At 35.5% G+C, this 21,628-nt stretch overlaps 1 protein-coding gene across 3 annotated transcripts in view; it reads left to right on the plus strand.

Annotated features, from left to right (window-relative positions):
• The window catches only part of GALNTL6 (polypeptide N-acetylgalactosaminyltransferase like 6), a 1,246,491-nt gene that overhangs the window by 786,750 nt on the left and 438,113 nt on the right, over positions 1–21,628 (plus strand). The gene's annotated exons all lie outside the window — the stretch shown is intronic.

Here is a 21,628-nt window from a genome sequence, read left to right on the forward strand (position 1 = left end):
GCATCAAAACATGGCAGAGAAGGTCAAAGGGGAAGTGGGCAAAGGAAAAGAGGGAAAACCTGAGGCTTTATAACAACTCACTTTCAAGGGAACTAATGTATTCCCAGAAGAACTAATCCAGTCTCCTGAAAGGGAGAAGCCTTTCACTACCTGAGAAATAGCACCAAGAAATTCATGAGGAATTTGCTACCATGACCCAAACATCTCCCACTAGGTCCCGCCTCCCACCATCCTCACACTGGGGATCAAATTTCAACATGAGATTTGGTGGGGATAAACAGGCCATATCCAAATCATAGCACCTACTTTCATATTCTGGAGCCCCACACCTGATCTACTAAACCTGAATGTTAGAGGGAAGCTCCGAGGATTCTGAATTTTAACAAACTCCTTTGTTATTTTTAGCACTAAAGTTTAAGAGCCATTTTAGAAGAAATAACACATTAGAATACTCAAATCTATCTATCTATCTATCTATCTATCTATCTATCTATCTATCTATCTATTTATCCAGAGAGAGAGAGAGAGAGAGAGAGACTATGAGAGGATCCTGGGATCTCACCATGCCAATTTCCACCTCTTCCTGAGCTGATGAAACTTCCCAAGGAGCTTTGTTTGCTATTGAGTTTGACATTTTGATATTTCTTTATGATTAATGCAAAACGAGTATGTATGGCTAATTTCCTATGCATTTCCTCCCATGTAATAAATGAATGACAAATGGCTCCAGAAGCACAATTCATTTTTATGGCTAGCATTTTTTTACCCTAGGATTTGAAATATGAGCACCTTGAGTCTAATTCAATTCTAATTAAAATAATACTCATTAAGTGCTTCCCCCTGGGTTGTGTGATAAATGGTACTAAATTGAAAAAAAGACAACCCACCACCCACAGGCTGTTTATATTCTGAAAAGCAGAGTAATATAAAATGGTTCTCCTTTTTCTTTCCTCTGATCTTTATAATGGCCTGCTGGATATCTCCATTATCCCAACTTGGATCATTTATAGACTTCTCAAACATGACTTGCAATAGAACTTTATGCTTTTATTTCTCCATAATCTTGTTTGTTACCTTGTATTATTTTCCAAGTTTGTCAGCTCCATCATGAACACAGCCTGTTCTCTCATATTAAATGCTTAATTTCCCTGTACTGAGGAATATACATATTTGTTAGCTCTTAGGTCAATAGTTTCTTTAACCGGATATATTCTTTGCACTTACCAGCTGACTAATGGCATAGAATATACAATGGACATGTTAGGATCATCGGTAATGCTGCCTAAATGCCACCTATGACAAATATGGAGAGAGAGAATTATTTCTTCACAGACCACTCTATTGGTGGCCAAAATTAACTATCAGTATTACATAGTATATGTAATGATAATGTACTGTGAGACTCTTAGTGGATATTAACCTATATTATCAATCAAAAGGCAGAAACACTGATTACTCATTAAGATTACTTGTTTTTTTTTTTTTCACCACACTTGGAATAGATGTTTTTTTGTTGCGGTGGTGGGTTTTTGTTTGTTTGTTGGGTTTTTGTTTGCTTTGTTTTTTGAGACAGAGTTTCGCTCTTGTTGCCCAGACTGGAGTGTAATGGCGTGATCTCGACTCGCTGCAACCTCCGCCTCCCGGGATCAAGTGATTCTTCTGCCTCAGTCTCCCAAGTAGCTGGGATTATAGGCATGTGCGACCACACCCAGCTAATTTTGTATTTTTAGTAGAGATAGGGTATCTTTAAAAGAGCTGAAAAAAATAATATTCCAGCTTAAGCAAATATCCCCTCCATTATGGCACCAAACAGTATATTATGGAACATCTGATTTTCCTCCATGAAATAACTTCAAGTGTTTAATGTTAGAAATAAGACATTTTGGCTGGGCGTGATGGCTTATGCCTGTAATCCCAGCACTTTGGGAGGCCGAGGTGGGTGGATCACGAGGTCAGGAGTTCAAGATCAGCCTGGCCAAGATGGTGAAACCTCATCTCTACTAAAAATACAAAAAATTAGCCAGGCCTAGTGGTGGGCACCTGAAATCCCAGCTACTCGGGAGGCTGAGGCAGAGAACTGCTTGAACCCGGGAGGTGGAGGTTGCAGTGAGCCGAGATCACGCCACTGCACTCCAGCCTGGGCGACAGAGCAAAACTCCGTCTCAGAAAAAATAAAAAGAAATGAGACATTTCAACTTCTATTAGTACCCATTTCTATATCTTTCTCTACATTTATTTGAACTCTTATGTGATAAATGTATACATTAAATCTGTATCACTTTTGTAGTAATATTTCCATAAAGTATGAAAAATTCAGCTTTGTAATTCCTTTCCTTTGGCTCAAAACTACAGTTTTTTTCAGTGCAAATGTTAAATCATAGTTATATCTTGTTTTTTAAAAAACACATTTACTCTCGACATAAGTTCCAGAATATTATACATTTCAATTTTATGCCTTTTTCACAGTCCTATTTTATTTAGTATATCTTCTTACATATTAAAGAATAATTTTAATTTGAAAAAGGATCTCAAAACATGCTTATTTTTAAAAGCATGTTTTTATATTATGTTTTAATATTGTCCAATTTAGTACTGTCTGATTTTTAAAAATTGTATTTATAGTACAAATCAAAACATGCCTATATAATTATGCCTGTTGGGAAATATCCTTATTGGATATCTCAGTCTGTTCTAGCTGCTATAACAAAGTATCCTAGGCTGAATGGCTTATAAACAACAGAACTGTAGTTCTCACATTTTTAGAGGTTAAGAATCAGAGGTCAGGGTGGCCCCGTGGTTGAGTTCTGATGAGGGCCCTCTTCCAGGTTGCAGACTACCATCTTGTATCCTTACATGGGAAGAAGAGGAGTAGAGAACTTCCTGGGGTCTCTTTTATAAGTGCACTAATCCTATTCATGAGAGTTTCACCTCCATGATCTGATTATCTCCTAAAAGCTCTACCTCCTAATATCATCACATTGGAGGTTAGGATTTCAACATATGAATTTGTGGGGGAGCACAAACATTTAGTTCATTGCAATTGGAGTATTTGTGGGTTTGAGTAAAAAAAATTACAAGAAGAGTGCTTTTAAAACATCGTAGAAGAGTGTTAGAAATACCTATTTTAATACCTTTTAAGTGAGAATTTTAAGAGACCTGAGTCATTATGAACTAGGCTTATCTTCTTCTTCTAACTCCAATCTCTGGATATCCTAATATCACAATAATGATTTATACTCAGGCACATGAATAGAAGCTATTGAACTCATCTAGTGTTAAGAGAGATCACAATAAAAATATTTTACCTAAACACTTTCCACCCATATATTCCTCTAATCCAGAGCAATAGAGGGAAACATTCTAACATTATTAATGAGAGAAATCTTACATATTGTTATATTTGAAGTATATCTTCGGGTTAATAGAATAAATGAGGGGAAGGTGACAAAGTAAAATACAGAAATGTCTTCAGCAATGAGTAATTTCAATGGCAAATTTTTTTTTCCAGTTTCATCAGAGTATCACCTTATTCTAATCAGCATTATTATCTTGGATATAAAAGAATTCATAGATAACAGGCTTCTCAAAATTACAAATAATTTATCCCTGGGCCACTTAACACTGAATGACAAACTTAGGATCCAAAAAAGCCCTGACAAATTGGAACGATTGTCCAAATCAAATGGGAGAACACTTAAGAGGGACAAATATATCTAAGTATCCAACTTTGTAACTACATTTGCAGATCAAATAATTAGGACCTACACTTGAAAAATAAGCATATAAACATATACATACATAAAAACATATAAATAAACATATAAATGTTATGCAGCTTTTAAAAGAATCATTATTACATTTTAAATATGACTTTTCTTTGTACTAATTTATTCCTTAACATTTTCTTGAATCCTGGATGATGCTATTTTTTTTTTTTTTTTTATTATACTTTAGGGTTTTAGGGTACATGTGCACAATGTGCAGGTTTGTTACATATGTATCCATGTGCCATGTTGATTTCCTGCACCAATCAACTCGTCATTTAGCATCAGGTGTATCTCCTAATGCTGTCCCTCCCCCCTCCCCCCACCCCACAACAGTCCCCGGAGCGTGATGTTCCCCTTCCTGTGTCCATGAGTTCTCATTGTTCAATTCTCGATGCTATTTAAGAGTTATGTAAATATAATAGAATATGTTAAAGAGTGTGACTGGCCAGGTATGGTGGCTCATGCCTGTAATCTCAGCACTTTGGGAGGTTGAGACAGATGAATCACTTGAGCTCAGGAGTTTGAGACCAGCCTAGGCAACGTGGCAAAACCCCATCTCTACATAAAGTACAAAAAGTTAGCTGGGCGTGGTGGCATGTAATCCCTGCTACTTGGGAGGGGGGAGAATTGCTTGAGCCTGGGAGGCAGAGGTTGCTGTGTGCTGTGATCATACCACCATGCTCCTGCCTGGGCAACAGAGTGAGACCTTGTCTCTCAAAAAAAAAAAAAAAAAAAAAAAGGGTGACCAAGATCAAGAAGGGGTTTCACCCAAAAGAACGGTTTATTTTTCTATCCTGGAAGTTGTTTACACCTGAATTCAAATGTTTATTTACAGCCTGCATGAATAATCCTTGAAGACTCTGAGGTTCTGTGATCCTGTGTAGTTAAGAGAAAACAACACTCTCTAGTGTTATAAACACTCTGTTTCTCTTTAATTGTACTAAATTTCACTCTATAAAAACACTTCAATTTTAAAATTACAATAGTTTAAAGACAGTATTATTTCACTTTCTTGTTTGTACAATATTGTATATACACATATATACATATATATTTTATAGACTTAGAATATGTCAGTTTTGGGAAAAGCAAATGAATATATATAGGATATCATTATTCATACTTACTATGTAGAATTTTTTATTCACTTGAGTAATTCTAGACAAGGAGACATTTACATATTTATCACTGAACCAAGGATTTTAAAATCAGGCATATTAACACTGAAATGGCTCTTTTGTAAAAGGAAAATACAGTAATTTGAGGGAAATGTACAAATAGCAAAATTACATTCTTTTAACCTTGTGTGAAAACTCCAAAAATTAATTGGTTACATAAATCCTATTATTTAACAATATAAGTAAGAATATTAGCTATCCAAATATTGCCAGATGTAATTAATGTCCTCAAATATTGCCCCATTAGCATGCATTCTCATGAGCTGGAGTCACAAAACTAATGGATTTGCTACCCAGGGACATCAGTTGGGTATGACACTGTCTCAGTTCTCTGCATGCCCTATTCTACTGTCTTTATTATAACGTGATTAGTTTTCATTTGATTCTATAAATTGCATTCTATCAAATTACTATAGTGGAGCCTGTGATGTGATACTCTCACTAATTAAAATCTTTGTTTTCTCTACACTTGGGTTAATATAGATAGTTATTTTTCTTGTTTCTTACTAACCACTGGAGAAATACGTTAGGAAATACTTCAGGCTCAGCATCTTTTGTGTCATTAAATAATAGTTATTTGCGCTTTGCCAGATGTAGAAAAGAGTCTACATTATTTTGCTTTGGGGAGAGGTATGTAACAATTACAGTAAATGCTAGAGTTTGAGTTTTCTAAGAAGTGAAATTCTAGTCAGGTAGGATTTGATAATCTAAATAGACCAGTGACTGACATTCCATATCCTTAGAGACTTCATAAGAAAATCTCTACATTCAGCCAAGTTTAATTTGCTATCAATGCATTATAGCATTTAGAGAGGACTTTGAAGACTCCTAGCATGTATTCAGAAAATACCGGCAACATCAATAGGATTATTTGAGTGTGGGGACATTAAATCACACAAAAAGTATATGCTTACTCACTATTATTCTATGAGTCCTTCCTCCACAAAATTTTAAAAAGCCCCAGGCAGACAGAGTCCTAGTTTGAATGCTTCTGCCTTTTCATTTCTTTTTTTTTTTTAAGGTAAGATATTTGGCTCAGATTTCAATTGTGAATATTGGAGAGAATTCTGCTGCTTCAGATGTTCTCTATCCATGGCATTTTCTTCCATCGTCAAGTAATTGGATCTGTCACGACATCACCACCTTTGGTATTTAGGAACCTAAGGCAAATTCCCTGGCCTAATTGCATGACAAAATGATCTCTGGCTGCACTATATATAATTTGATCAACAACAACTTAAAAAGCTCCTTTATTATACATGGGCCATCTGCCTTTGCTGTGTGCAGTATCTGAAAACACAGCAAAATCCTAAAATATGTAATCCAGACATATTGGCAGTGATTTTTTTTCTTGGAAAATCAAATAAGAGAACCTGTCTTTTTTCTTTAGAAGTTTGAGGCAAGTGACGTCTGTATACCTCTCATAATTATTTCTTGCTTCTTAAATGCCAAGTGGCTCATTCACAACAGCAAAATATAATGAGGACCTTCAAGATAACTGCTATTAGAAACATGTCATGAAATGTATCAGTACATGCCAGGCTCTTGATTACAACCATAAATATCCAAAAGACGAGTTGCAGAGCCCAGTGCCAGTTTGACATTTCCAGTTGTAAGACCAATAGAAAGGAGCAATTAACAAATAAACCCTCTCCCTCCCACCCCTTGTTCATGCCTTTGCTCTACAAACATTTCTAAGTTTACATCTACAGTTCCACGATGGATTTGAAAAGTTTTAAATCATGCAATTTGGTACCTATCATCCAAACACATAAACAAATTCTTTTTGAAACAGTCAGAAATGTTATAATATTTCTTCTTCTCCTTGAACTCACACTTTGATTCCATTGTCCTTATAAAATATTTTATGAGACTTGACATTTATTCTATCATTTGCAGCAGAAATGTTACCCAGCAATTAATGCCACTCACTTTATCAACTCTATCATAGATATTTCAAATTGTTCTTGATTTCTTTCTTGTTCAGAAAGAACAAACTAGTACTAGAAGTTTGTACCAGAAGTTTCTTCTCTTCCAGGAAAATGTATCATAGTAAGATCAGGGAGGAAACGAGTCTTTCTTTTGTAAAGTAGGAGAAAGGTATGAGAAGGAGAGATTGGAAAGGAGAGCCTGTCAGCTGCAGTACATTCCTAGGCAGATTGATTGAAGGAAATAAGTACATATAGAATTTGAAGTTCTAGAAATTATTCCCTTAAAACTATTCATGTGGTTTCTTAATCCTGTGTACATCAAATAAATGCACACGCAGGTCTAGAAAGCCAGTCTGCTAGTTGCAATGAATCTGTGACTCTGTATATGTTATCAGACCAAGTATGTCCTGCTCCTCTATAAAGGCTTATAGATTTTATGTAATTAATACATATTTGAGAACCTCATTTTGTCATTATGTGTAACTGTTAAAAATGTACAACTATGGTCATGCGGGGGGCATTTAAAAAGGACTCGACTCTCATATGCCAAAAAGAAAGAAAAAAATGACTTGATTGGTCTAAGTTGGGAAAAATATTTTAATGTATTGCTGAGTTAAGAATAAAATCTGAGACCCTACTTTCCAATTGTTATTAACAAACAGCCACCTGTTCTAATAATCTAAATATTAACCCAATTATATGATGGCCCTTAATGATTTAAAGATATGGCTGTATCTTTTTGAGAAAGGAAAAAAATTCTTACCATTTTCATTATTTCTCTTATGTAAAATTTGCTGTAACTCTACCACCTGGCAGGTATATATTGTGCCAAGGAGGATCATTAACTCTGCCGGTCTCAGAAGTGCTGGTGTGCTACATCTGAGCCATGACATCACGAAGATGTAGATTGGTGCAAAAGTCATTGCGTTTTTTGACGTTAAACGTAATGGCAAAACCCTCAATGACTTTTGTACCAACGAGTCATAGAAAATGCTACTTAGTCACATTGCTTATAATGGATTCCCCCACTCTCATCCAGATTACCAGCTGATGAGAGTGTATAATGTGCCTTAAAAAACAACAACAACAACAAAAAAGTCAATCTCTTCTTCTTTTACTGTAAGAAAGAAGAAATTTTTTATGAAAATACTGGGTAACACAAGGCAAATTTTGAAAATGAAACAACAAAAAAGTTAACAGGTAAATTTCTAAATCCTGACCTTGTTCCAATGTCATAGTAGAGGTTTTAAAAATTTGACCAGTGTAAGATTTGGACACTCTTTTTTTCATTATAAAATGGTGTATAATGGGGAATGGCAAATAGTTGTAATTTTTTTTTTTTTTTTTTTTTTTTTTTTGTGAGACGGAGTCTCGCTCTGTCGCGCAGGCTGGAGTGCAGTGGCGCAATCTCGGCTCATTGCAAGCTCCGCCTCCCGGGTTCACGCCATTCTCCTGCCTCAGCCTCTCCGAGTAGCTGGGACCACAGGCACCCGCCACCACGCCCGGCTAATTTTTTTGTATTTTTAGTAGAGACGGGGTTTCACCGTGGTCTCGATCTCCTGACCTCGTGATCCGCCCGCCTCGGCCTCCCAAAGTGCTGGGATTACAAGCGTGAGCCACTGCGCCCAGCCAAATAGTTGTAATTTTTAATGTTGAAATACGTCAGCTCTGTTGCCATCAGAGAATAACTGGCACCATATTTACCTTCCTGCCATTGGAAACCAAAACCTAGAAAACTTAAAAAAAAAATTTTTAACAAATGATTTCAACAACTGAAAAATAAGCAGCATAGAGCTGTGACTCCTGAGAAACAGAAAAATGGAGTAAGGCCTATCATTCTTCTCTCTGCCTAGAGACATATTTAAAACCACAGCGCAGGAACGGCAAGACTCAAACACAGCAGAGAGGACTTGCTGAATTGAAAAGAGATAAACTCGAGTTCAGGAAGATTGTGGTGACTGGTATTTGAATAGTAGAATACTGGAGGGGAGGTAACTATACAGAGAAAAATCTCCAAAATCTACACAGGGATCCCTTTAAGGGTTTTGCCTGATACTAAGCTGATGTGCCTGGAGTAAAACTATGTAAGTCTAGGCAGAGAGATGCTACTGGAGGATAGTAGGCTGAATAATTTCCGAGAGCATAGAGACATTTGAGTTTGCTCAGCTGGAGTGAATAGACCTCATTAAAAATTTGGGCAGTCAGTAAGCCCTAGAAGTATCAAATTTGAGAGTAAAGACCATTCTACACCTACACAAACAAAACTTAAAAACCAGCCTTGAAAGGTCAGGATGATCCTAAAGTAACCTAAATACTGGCCATAACAAAAATTGCTACTCTATAATAGAAGACAACAAAAATCCAGACCTTGAAAACATGAAATACATAATATCTAGTGTCCAATAAAAACATAACAGTGTGAAGAGGCAGAAAAATCTGAACCATAACCCAAAAACAAACAAAAAAAATCAATTAATAGGAACAAAACCAGAAATGATTGGAAGATGAAATTGGCAAAGAAGAACTTTCAGGCAGCTATTAAAAATATGCTGAAGGACTTAAAATATGAATATAATGAGAGAAATAAAATATATTTTTTAAAAACTAAGTGAGAAGTCTACTGTTGAAATATTAAATATTTGAAATAAAAACTCACTAGATGAACTTAATACCAGATTAGACAATGCAGATAGAAAGATCAACTTAACAACATAGCAATAGAAACAAATCTGAAGTTCAGAGAAAATGAACATAAGCTCAGTTACTATGGTAGTTTGTTTCCTTTGAAACTCATGTTGAAATTTGATCACTAATGTGGTAGTGTTGGGAGGGTAGGGCCTAGTGGAAGGTATTTGGGTAATGGAGCAGATCACTCATCCATAGATTAATGCCCTCCTGCTGGAGTAAGTGCTTGCTCTAACATGACTGGATAAATCACTGAAAATAGGTTGTTATAAAAGGCAGTTCGGCTTCCTAGACCCTCTCTTGCTTCCTCTCTCACCATGGATCACTTTGTATGTGCCAGCTGGCTTTTCTGCTTTCTCACAGTGGTTTTGACCCAGCATATGCCCCTCTCCAGAAGCCATCCAGATGCAGCTCTATGCTGTTGAATTTCCCAGACTGCAGAATTATGAAAATAACATTTTTGCTTTATAAACTACCCAGTTTCAGGTATTCTTTTATAACAACACAAAATGAACTAATACATTAGAGACCTCTGAAACAACAGCAAGCAGTCTAATACACTTATAGAGTCCCATAAAAGAGGGTTAAGATCTATAGGAAAAAGATTCAAAGAAAGAGTGGCTGAAATTTACCGAATTTAATGAAAACCTGTTAAAGCACAAATCCAAGAAGCAAAAAGTACTACAAATATGATAAGCACAAAGAAAATTACTCAAAATAACTTAATAGCCAAATTAATAGGAAAAATGTTTTCAATCACTCTGGGGCTGGGGAACACTTCTTATTAAGTGGGACAAGAAGGATAGAAGACGTCATCAGAAAAAAACAATACTGAAGACAATAAAATGAAACTTCTAATATAAAGAGAAAATATTCATAACTTAGAATTTTATATCTAGTGAGAATATATTTTAAATAGGAATGCAAAATAAAAATATTTTCAGACAAAAGAAGCAAAGAGTGTTCATCACTAACATTTCACTGCAAGAAATTTTAATGGAAACTCTTTAGGATGGGAGAAAATGATACCGTACAGTAATCTACATCTACAGAAAGAAGTGACGAAGATAGGGAATTATAGCTATGTGGATAAACATAACAGATGACTTTTTTCTCATTTTTGATCTGTAAAAAAACCTTTAAAACAAAAATATTTGTACATATTATGGGGTTTATAGCATAATATGTATAATAACAATACTATAAAGGAGGGAAAGTGAAAATATACTGTTATAAATGTCTTGGATTATAGGTAGTGTAAAACATTATTTAAATTAGACTATGGTAAATCAAAGATACATATTTTAAACCTTAAAACAACTGTCATAAAAGGAAATGAAATAGAAGAGTTTATAAGTCCACAGAGGAGATAAAATGGAATATGAAAATTCTCAGTTAATCCAAAAGAAGATAGAAAAAAATAATTCTCATACATTGACCATTCGAATATTAAATTTTTCAGCCACTTGCGGGAAAAGATGGGCAGCTTCTTTAAATAGATGCTTGCTTTGTGATATACCAATTAAACTTACAGGTATTTACCCAAGAAATATGAAAATGTATATACACAAATGCTTATACATTAATGTTTATCACAGCTTTGTTCATAATAGCCTCAAACTGGAGACAATCCAATGGCCTATCAAGATGTGAGAAAAACAAATTATATTCACACAATAGGCCACTAGTCAGTAATAAAAAGGAACAGACTGCTGATATACAGAACAATATGGGTGATACCAAAAAAAGATTATGCCATTATGCTGACCAAAAGGAGTTATTCATAATGTTTCATTCCATTTAGATAAGATTCTAAATAGACAAAACTAATATGGTGTCAGAAAGCATACCAGTGGTTGTCAAGTGTCAGGAATGTTGAACCAGAGGTCAGAGGCAGGATTGTTGATGGCAAAGGGCACAGGGATTTTTCTAGAATGATGGAAATGTTTATCATCTTTGTTTGACAGTAGTTGTACAGGCTTTCATTTAAAATGGGGAACAATTCATCGTATGCAAATTATACTTCAATAGAATTGATTTTAAAAATGTTGTGTGTATACATATATCCTAAGCTTTCACTTGTTAACAAGTCTAAACAAAATTCTTTAGCTCTTACAAGTTCAAATATTTTTGTATGGCAAGCCAGCTAACAGAAGCAGCATGTCACATGTGAGGCCATACCATCCCACAGGCAGGCCATTTTACCAAGGCCATTGGCCGAGCGCATTTGCCCAAACCAGAAAATAGTCATTGTTAAAACCAGTCATTTTCTTTTGAACAACACTGCAGTTGTTAAGATCTCTGTAATATCACAAATAAATAAGCAATAACAAAAACAAATATAAAAATACTAAAAGGGAAATTTCACTTCAGGAACAAAAAAAAAATCTTAATGAAACCATAGATTAAAAAATAAATAAATAAAACTTAATGGTATCTATAGGATTTTGTCTTCCTGTGCACTGGAAGACAAAACCTTTAAAACTTTCCTTCTTTGTCATTTTACTGTGAATGCATAATTTATAACATTTAACTGATTTCTATATGTCAATGCTTGATTCCACGGCAGGCAGGTTAATCTTAGTGGCATGACTCATTATTCATCTCTTTCTAATTAGCACACACTATGGTGACTTAGATTGCCTATTAGAACAAACCAGGAACATGAATGAAGTTAAGAGGCAGTCTTCAGATATTTTGCACCAGCTGGTTTTTCTGTGTTCTACAGCCTCAGAAAGCATCCCAAACTCACTGAAAATCTCGTAAATATATGCCATTCTTTACAAAAATAAGCAGATATTGTAGACGGTCAGTATAAGTGCATTATTAGTACTATAAATAGAAGCAAAACTCTTGCCCTGCTGAGTGGTGCGTTAGTAACATCATGCTATGTCAAGAAAGATTTTCATAATATGATTTTTTATCATTCTTTATGCTGCTATGTGATGAAAAGTATGTAAACTGGAGAAGAGAAGATTGATGGGAGATAGGATACGTTTCTGTCAAAATTCCAAAGGCAGAGGGAAAAGAGCAGTTTAGCTGTAAGTTGCTTCAATATATGTACTTATGAGTATATATTACATATCTAGGTGTCTCTATTATGTGCTTGTATATGACAAAATGAATTTTTTTTAAAAGATGAGGAAGTGTCAAAGAGGAATATTCTGGCTTAGTATTAAAAAACTAAATACTAGTGAGAGCTGTCCAGACAGCAAATAGACTTGGTTAGGCTAGTGGAACAAACTTCATAATCTCAAAAGACTTTAAGCACCAGTGTGATAGACATTTGTCAAAATGCATAAAGAAAAATTATGTTCTGTATAAAATGGTGATCTCAAAGTCTTTGAAACTTGAAAATGTTTTATTGAATGATAACTGGATTTTAAATTTAAAGGTAACAAAATTAAAATATGATTAAACACCAGCTGCATATACCATCACCTTTGAAAATAAGAACGATTTTCTAAACATTTCTTAATATTTTCTAGGTAACATTTTCCTTATCTTCTCTACACTCTAGTTTGACAATTTAGTATCTTTTGTCAAATCTTTAGCATTTGTGAGTCCTTGGAAGCTTCAGTGGCCATGTGAATGAATAGCTGTAGTTGTTAAGATATTTGAAAGTTGAAATAGCATTTCCACTGTGGAGTTCATACATCAGTCTTCACTAGTGATTTCTGAGAAGCAAACAGATTTTGCTCTTTCTGAGGGGCTCCCAGTGTGACCACAGAGCAGTTGCACTTTTATCCCTTTGTTTCCAAATAATTCTCCTCAGGAAACTCACTGACATTGAAGGAGCACCTCAGACGCTTTTGTAACTGTGAAAGCACAGATATTAGCATTTGAAATAAAAAATAGAAGATACCGCGGACGAATTGGAGAAAATTGGCTGAAAGCATTTTATAGACAAAATGAATTACATCAAAGCCACTGACAGTAACCTCAGTATCTGTGGGTTAGTCTTCAGCAGTTGCCTTTCTTGTTTCTATGCCTGGTGAACTTAAATATAGGTCTGTAAAGTGTGCTGCTAAAATATAGGAAAAGTATGAGGATTTCATCCCTCTAGGATTTTCTACTCTTGTATCTCCCTAAACCCACATCAATACCCAAAAAACTTTATTGACTACTTGACTGGTACTATGCATGGTGATAATCATTTTGGGTTCATAACAAAGAAGAAAAGGTCACAATCTTGATGAGGAATCAGATTAATGGGGGAGATAGACATGGGGAGATAAGTGGGCATATACATATTTTCAATAGAATGAAATGGTGCCATAATAAAAGGTAACAACAAAATGATATGGGAAATCTGAACAGTTTGGGGAGAAATAATTTAAACATATTAAGAACTTCTAGGAGGTCTCTAGATACGAAAGATAATCCAGGACATTCCAGGCAGAGGAAATAACATGTACAAAGCCACAGGGCATGAACAGGGAGACAGGGTTCAGGAAAAAGCATGCAGTTTGATATGGCTAGAATATAAGATATAAATGATGCAGATTTTTTCACCCTATAGTTCAGATAAAATCCGGGTTCTTATCTCACAACCAGAAAACATTAGGCATGTGGACACATTGAAGAGTGAGGAGGCTGGATTTAATAAGTGAAGCAAATGAGGATGGATTTATTAAGTGAAAAAAAAAGCTCACAGCACAGAAAGAGGGGGTCCTGCAAATAGGATCCCATCTCACAGATCGAATACCAGGCCACCATACAGGAGCTGAAGAGGCCAGGCTCCTCCCCTTGCATAAGGTGTGAATTCCTGGTGACTCCACCCCATTCTCCCAGTGTGTACATGGGCCCCCAGTCCATTGTGGGCAGTCCTAGCCAAGACCCTGTGCAGGTTCCCTTATCTGCCTCCTGCATCTATCATAAAGAGAAATGAGAATTCAGGCAATGAGACCGAGAAAGACCAGATTGTGAAGAGCCTTATGAGCCATAATATATGTTTGAACGTATAATAACACCATAAAGGATGAGAAATCAATACAATTTTAAGGTAAAAATGATAATTTTAGCAATTTTAGAGGTCAGGAGTTCCAGACCAGCCTGACCAACATGGAGAAACCCTGTCTCTACTAAAAATACACAGTTATACGGGCATGGTGGCGCATGCCTGTAATCCCAGCTACTCGGGAGGCTGAAGCAGGAAAATCTCCTGAACCCAGGAGGCAGAGGTTGCAGTGAGCCAAGATCGCGCCATTGCACTCCAGCAACAAGAGCGAAACTCTGTCTCAAAACAAAAAAACAAACAAACAAAATAACTAATAAGAGTACAGAAGGTAAAATGAGTGAGCAGAACATGGATATAAGATGGAAGTGTGTATATATATATTATATTATATATATAATATATATATTATATATTATATATATTATATATTATATATATTATATATAATATATTATATATATATTATATATTACATATAATATATATATTATATATTATATATATTATATATATTATATGTATTATATATATATTTTATAATATATATATTACTATTGCAGTAGTGAAGAATGGTGAATGATGGCAAGGATCTGAACTAATTGGCAATCTTGTTGATGGGAGAGGAGTATCCAGCTTCAGAAGATATTGTAATTGAATTGATCAGTCTTAGAAGTTGGAAGAGGAATTTACCTTGGGCAGCAGCATGATTGCGATGCTATTAATTCCTTTAGGAAATGTCAGTGGGGGGGCAGATTTAAATAGAGTGCCATTTTGTCGACACTGAGATGAGGAAGCTGTGGTCACTCTTCTGCAGGTGTCTAGTAGTCACTGGGAATGTATGGGTCTGTAACTAAAGAGGAAAGTCATGAGTAGATATTTGGACTTGAGAAATATTGGTGTATAAATGATATTTGAAGTCTTGGAAGTATTTCTGGTCACCCCCCCAAAAAAATAAGAGAAAAAAGTAAACAATTTGTCAAAATATAAACAACCCATTTATGGACCTATACTTTAATCGCTCTACTCTTACGGGAGTTTGGTGTACATATTATTTTATCACCCCAGTAATAAGCACAGTATCTGATAGTTTTTCCAATCCTCACTTTCCTCCACCCTCCACCCTCAAGTAGACCCTGGTGTCTATTTTTCCGTTCTTTGTGTTCATGTGTACTCAATGTTTAGCTCCCACATATAAATGAAAACATACAGTATTTGGTTTTCTATTCATATGTTAGTTCACTTAGGATAATGGCCTCCAGCTGCATCCAGGTTGCTGCAAGGACATGAGTTCATTCTTTTTTATGGCTGTGTGGTATTCCTATAGGCATCTAGGTTGATTCCATGCCTTTACTACTGTGAATGGTGGTGCATTGAACATACGTGTGCATGTGTCTTTATGGTAGAATGATTTCTATTCCTTTGGGCATATAGCCAATAATGGGGTTGTTGGCCTGAATGGTGGTCCTAATTTCTTTCAGAAATTGCCAAACTACTTTCCACGGTAGCTGAACTAATTTACATTCCCACCAGTAGTGTGTAAATGTTCCCTTTCCTTTATAGCCTCATCAGCATCTGTTATTTTTTTACTTTTTAAAAATAGCCATTCTAACTGGTGTGAGATGGTATCTAACTGGTGTGAGATGGTATCTCACTGTGGTTTTGATTTGCATTTCTCCAATGATTAGTGATGCTGAGCATTTTTTTCATATGCTTGTCAGCCACATGTATGTCTTTGGAAAAGTGAGTCTCTATGTCTTTCCCCACTTTATAATGGTGTCGTTTGTTCTTTGCATGTGAATTTGGTGTATAAATGATATTTATTAATTTTTTTCAAAAAACCAACTTCTAAGTTCCTCCTGGATCCTAGATATTAGATCTTTGTTTAATAAGTAGTTTGCAAATAATTTCTCCCATTCTGTTCTGTTTACTTTTTTGATGTTTCTTTTGCTGTGCAGAAACTCTCTAGTTTAATTAGGTCCCATTTCTCAATTTTCATTTGTGTTGCAGTTGCTTTAGGCATCTTCATCATGAACTCTTTTCCAAAGCTTATGTTCAGAATGGTATTTTCTAGGTTTTCTTTTTGGACTTTTTATGGTTTTAGGTTTTACATTTAGGTCACTATGCACTTTGACTTATTTTTTTATATGGTAAAAGAAAAGGGTCAAGTTTCAATCTTTGGCCTATGGCTAGCCAGTTATCCCCGTATCATTTATTGAATAGAGAATTCTTTTCCCATTGATTATTTTTGTCAACTTTGTCGAAGATCAGGTGGTTGTAGGTGAGTTGCTTTATTCTTAGGTTCTCTATTCTGTTCCATTGGTCTATATGTCTGTTTTTGTATCATTGCCATGCTGTTTTAGTTACTGTAGCCTTATAGTATAGTTTAAAGTTAGGTAATGTGATGCCTCTAGTTTATTTCTTTTTGCTTAAGATTGCTTTGGCTATTTGGGATTTTTCTCTTTTTTTTTGGTTTTATATGAATTTGGAATAGTTTTTTTCTAATTTTGTGAAAAATGTCATTGTTGGTTTGATAGGAATAGCACTGAACTGGTAGATTGCTTTGGGCCTTGAGGCCATTTTAATAATACTGATTTAGCATGGAATATTTTTCTATTTGTTTGTGTTGTCTCTGATTTCTTTCAGCAGTGTTTTGTAATTCTTGCTGTAGAAATCTTTCAACTCCCTTCTTAGTTGTATTCCTACATATTTTATTTTTTTGTAGCTATTATAAATGAGATTGCATTCTTAATTTAGCTCTCAGCTTGGATGTTGTTGGTGTATAGAAATGCTACTAATTTTTGTGCATTAATTTTGTATCCTGAAACTTTGCTGAAGTTTCAGATCAGGAAGTTTATCAGATCAAGGAGCTTTTGGGCAGAGACTCTGGAGTTTCCTAGGTATGAAATTAAATCATCTGCAAACAAATAGTTTGACTTGCTCTCTTCCTATTTGGATGCCTTTTTATTTCTTTCTCTTGCCTGATTGCTCTGGCTGGAACTTCTAGTACTATTATTAATGTTGAATACGAGTAGTGAGAGTGGGCATCCTTGTCTTGTTCCAGTTCTCATAGGGAGTATTTCTAGATTTTGCCCATTCATTATGAAGTTAACTGTAGGTTTGTCATAGATGGCTCTTATTATTCTGAAGCAAATTTCTTCAATGCCTACTTTGTTGAGAATTTTAGACATGTAGTATGTTGAATTTTATCAAAAGCCTTTTCTGCATCTATTGAGATAATCTGTGGTTTTGGTTTTAGTTTTGTTTATGAGATGAATCACACTTATTGATTTGCATATGTAGAACCGAACTTGCATCCCAGGGATAAAACCCACTTGATCATGGTGGAGAAGCTTTTTGATGTGCTGCTGTATTCATTTTGCCTATATTTTATTGAGGATTTTTGCCTGGATGTTCATCAAGGATATTGGCCTGAAGTTTTCTCTGTTGTGTGTGTGTGTGTGTGTGTGTGTGTGTGTGTGTGTGTGTGTCTGCCAGGTTTTGGTATCAGGATATGATGCTGGCCTCACGGAATGAGTTAAGGAGGTGTTCCTCCTCTTCAAATTTTTTGGAATAGTTTCAGTAGGAATTATACCTGCTCTTCTTTGTACACCTGGTAGAATTTGTCTATGAATCTGTCTGGTCCTGGACTTTTTTTTTTTTGGTTGTAGGCTATTTATTATTAATTCAATTTTGCAGCTTGTTATTGGTCTATTCAGGGATTCAATTTTTTTCCTGGCTCAGTCTTGGGAGGGTGAATGTGTCCAGGAATTTATCAATTTATTCTAGATTTTCTGGTTTGTGTGCATAGAGGTATTCATAATATTCTCTTATCGTTAGTTGTATTTCTTTGATGTCAGTGGTAATGTCCCCTTTGTCATTTCTAATTGTGTTTATTTGGATCTTTTCTCTTTGCTTCTTCATTAGTCTATCTAGCAGTCTATTCTATTAATTTTTTCAAAAAACCAACTTCTGAGTTCATTGATTTTTTGAGTGGTTTTTCATGTCTTAATCTCCAGTTCAGCTCTGATTTTGATTATTTCTTGTCTTCTGCTAGCTTTGGAGTTGGTTTGCTCTTGTTTTTCTAGGTCCTCTAGGAACACCTAGAGTGTGATGTTAGGTTGTTAAATTGGGATCTTTCTAACTTTTTGATATGGTCACTTAGTGCTATAAACTTTTCTCTTAACACTGCTTACCTGTGACCCAGAGATTCTGGTATGTTGTGTCTTAGTTTTAATTAGTTTCAAATAATTTCTGCCTTGATTGCATTATTTATCCAAAAGTCATTAGGAGCAGGTTACTTAATCTCCATGCAATTGTATAATTTTGAGTGACCTTCTTAGTATTTGTTTCTATTTTTATTGTTCTGTGGCTTGAGAGTGTGCTTGGTATGATTTCGATTTTATTGAACTGTTGAGAATTGCTTTCTGGCTGAGCATATGGTCAATTTTAGATTATGTATATGCAGGTGATTAGACTGTATATTCTGTTGTTGTTGAGTGAAGTGTTCTTTAGATGTCTGTTAGGTCCATTTGGTCAAGTGTTGAGTTTATGTCCTGAATATCTTTGTTAATATTCTGCATTGATGATCTGTCTAATACTGTCAATGAGGTGGTGAAGTCTCCCACTATTATTGTGTGGGAGTCTAAAGCTCTTTATAGGTCTCTAAGAACTTGTTTTATGAATCTGGATGTTCCTGTGTTGTGTGCATATATATGTAGGATAGTTGGGTATTCTTGTTGAATTAAACCCTTTACCATTATGTAATGGCCTTGTCTTTTTGGATCATTGTTCATTTAAAGTCTATTTTGTCTGAAATTAGAATAGCAATCCCTGCTTCTTTCTGTTTTTCATTTGCTCCATCCCTTTACTTTGAGCCTATGGATGTCATTCCATGAGCTAGGACTCTTGAAAACAGCATGTCATTGCATCTTGTTTCTTTATCCATCTTGCCACTCTGTGCCTATTAAGTGGGGCATTTAGCATGTTTACGTTCAAGATTAATATTGATATGTGCAGATTTCATCTTGTCATTATGATGTTAGCTGGTTATAATGCAGACTTGATTGCGTAGGTGCTTTATAGTATCAGTGATCTATGTACTTAAGTGTGTTTTGTGGTGGCACGTAATGGTCTTTCATTTCCATAGTTAGCATTACCTTAAGGACCTCTCGTAACACAGTAATGAATACTCTTACTATTTGCTTATCTAGAAAAGGATAGTTTTTCTCCTTTGCTTAGGAAGCTTAGTTTGGCTGGATATGAAATTCTTGGTTTGAGTTTCTTCTCTTTAAGAATGTTGAATATAGGCTGTCAATCTCTCTGGGCTTGTAGGGTTCTGCCAAAAGGTCCACTGTTCACCTGTTGGAGTTCTCTTTGTAGGTAATCTGCCTCTTCTCTCTAGTTATCTTTGAAATTTTTTCTTTCAAGTTGGCCTTGGAGAATCTGATGACTATGTATCCTGAGGCTGGTCATCTTCTACAGTATCTCACAGGGGTTCTCTGCATTTCCTGAATTTGAGTGTTGGCCTCTCTAGAGAGTTTGGGGAAATTTTCATGTAATCAATCTACTCTTATCTCATGAAGGCGTTTTGCCATCTTTTATTCCCTGCAAAGTTTTCAGGGGTATATGTCAAGAAAATGGAGATTCTGATTGTTTACACATAATGCAGACAATTGTAGTTCATATTAATGCCTCATGATTTATGAGGCACAGGAAGTTAAATGTAAAGTGCATGTATTTAGGTCCCAGACCAACAGGATTTTAAACCTTGACTTCTTCTATTTCTTGACAGAGCTATTTTGGTAAAATTGTATAATCCCATTGTCTCAGTCTCATCATCTATTTTTTGAAAAAGTAGGAGGAAGATAAAGCATAAAGATATAGGATAAATCATAAAGGATAAGGATCCAGAATGTATGTAAAATGCCTGGCCAATAATAGTCTCTCATGAATGATGGTGATGTTATGGGAATATAGCTGGAAGAATTTTTAAACTTGGGGGTGGGGTATCCAAAATGTTTAACTTCTTTGGGCTTCAGTTTCTTGACCAGTAAGTTGAAAACAAATCAAATGTACAGTGTTGTCAAAATAGATATTATGTCAAATATGAATCTGTATTATGATGCAGATGATCTGATAAAGAAAGACCTAGGAAAAGATGGATTTATGTCACATACATGAAGAATAGAAGAGGTACAGGTATAGTCTCGGAGCACATTAAAGCCAGGACACTGGGCAACAGAATAACATGAAGGACATGAGGAGATATTGTCACTAGTTACAGCAGCAGAGAAAAAGTTCTCCAGAAGTTTCCTCACAAACCTACTCTTGAGTCACATTGAGCAGAATTAAGTCACATGGTCATCCTTCCCTGGAAAGGAACTTCCAGGGAAATGGGTGTTCTTGATTTTCCAGCCCTATGAGAGATGACTTGGAATGGCTGTTGGGTAGCCAACCAGAAGGGTCTTGCACAATTATACAGGAGACATGTAATGTAAAAATTCTCCTAAAATTTATTTTTCCTTCTTTTTTGTTTTCCCCTTAGTTGAGGATATACTTATCCTAAAGTGTTGTTTGTTATTAAGGCCTAAACAAATGCAAGCGGGAATTCCTGATCTACTTCAGTGCTTTCAAATATTGTTAAGCTTCAGCATATTTTGTTTTGCTTAAATATTACAATGAAGCCCAACATGTAAAATGAAAAAAGAGCAGAGCCTTTCTAGAAGAAGGTTTGGGGGCCCCAGAGCCCTGGCCTATTTATTCTATTAATATTTGGCCTCCTACTCTCTAACATTGCCCCTCTCCAACATTGCCCCTTTCCCTGCAGTCACTGAATGTGCTCCAATCCTACCTAGAATACAGTCCTTATGATAGTCCGCATTCATTCAACTTCCACATGTACCAGGCATTGTGCTAGGCACTGGAATCAACTTAAAAGGTAGATAAGGCCTCAGCCTTTATAGGGCTTATTTCCCAGGGTAAGAGATAGACATACAGATGCTGCGGGAAGGGAGGATAATAAGTAAAATGAAAGTTGAATTTTAAAATGTCCAAGACTGATAATTTCTGTAAGAAAAAGAACTAAGGAGTACAGATAAAGCATAACTG

Source organism: Symphalangus syndactylus, chromosome 4 (genome assembly GCF_028878055.3).
Source record: "Symphalangus syndactylus isolate Jambi chromosome 4, NHGRI_mSymSyn1-v2.1_pri, whole genome shotgun sequence".
In the NCBI taxonomy this organism is placed as follows: Eukaryota; Metazoa; Chordata; class Mammalia; order Primates; family Hylobatidae; genus Symphalangus; species Symphalangus syndactylus.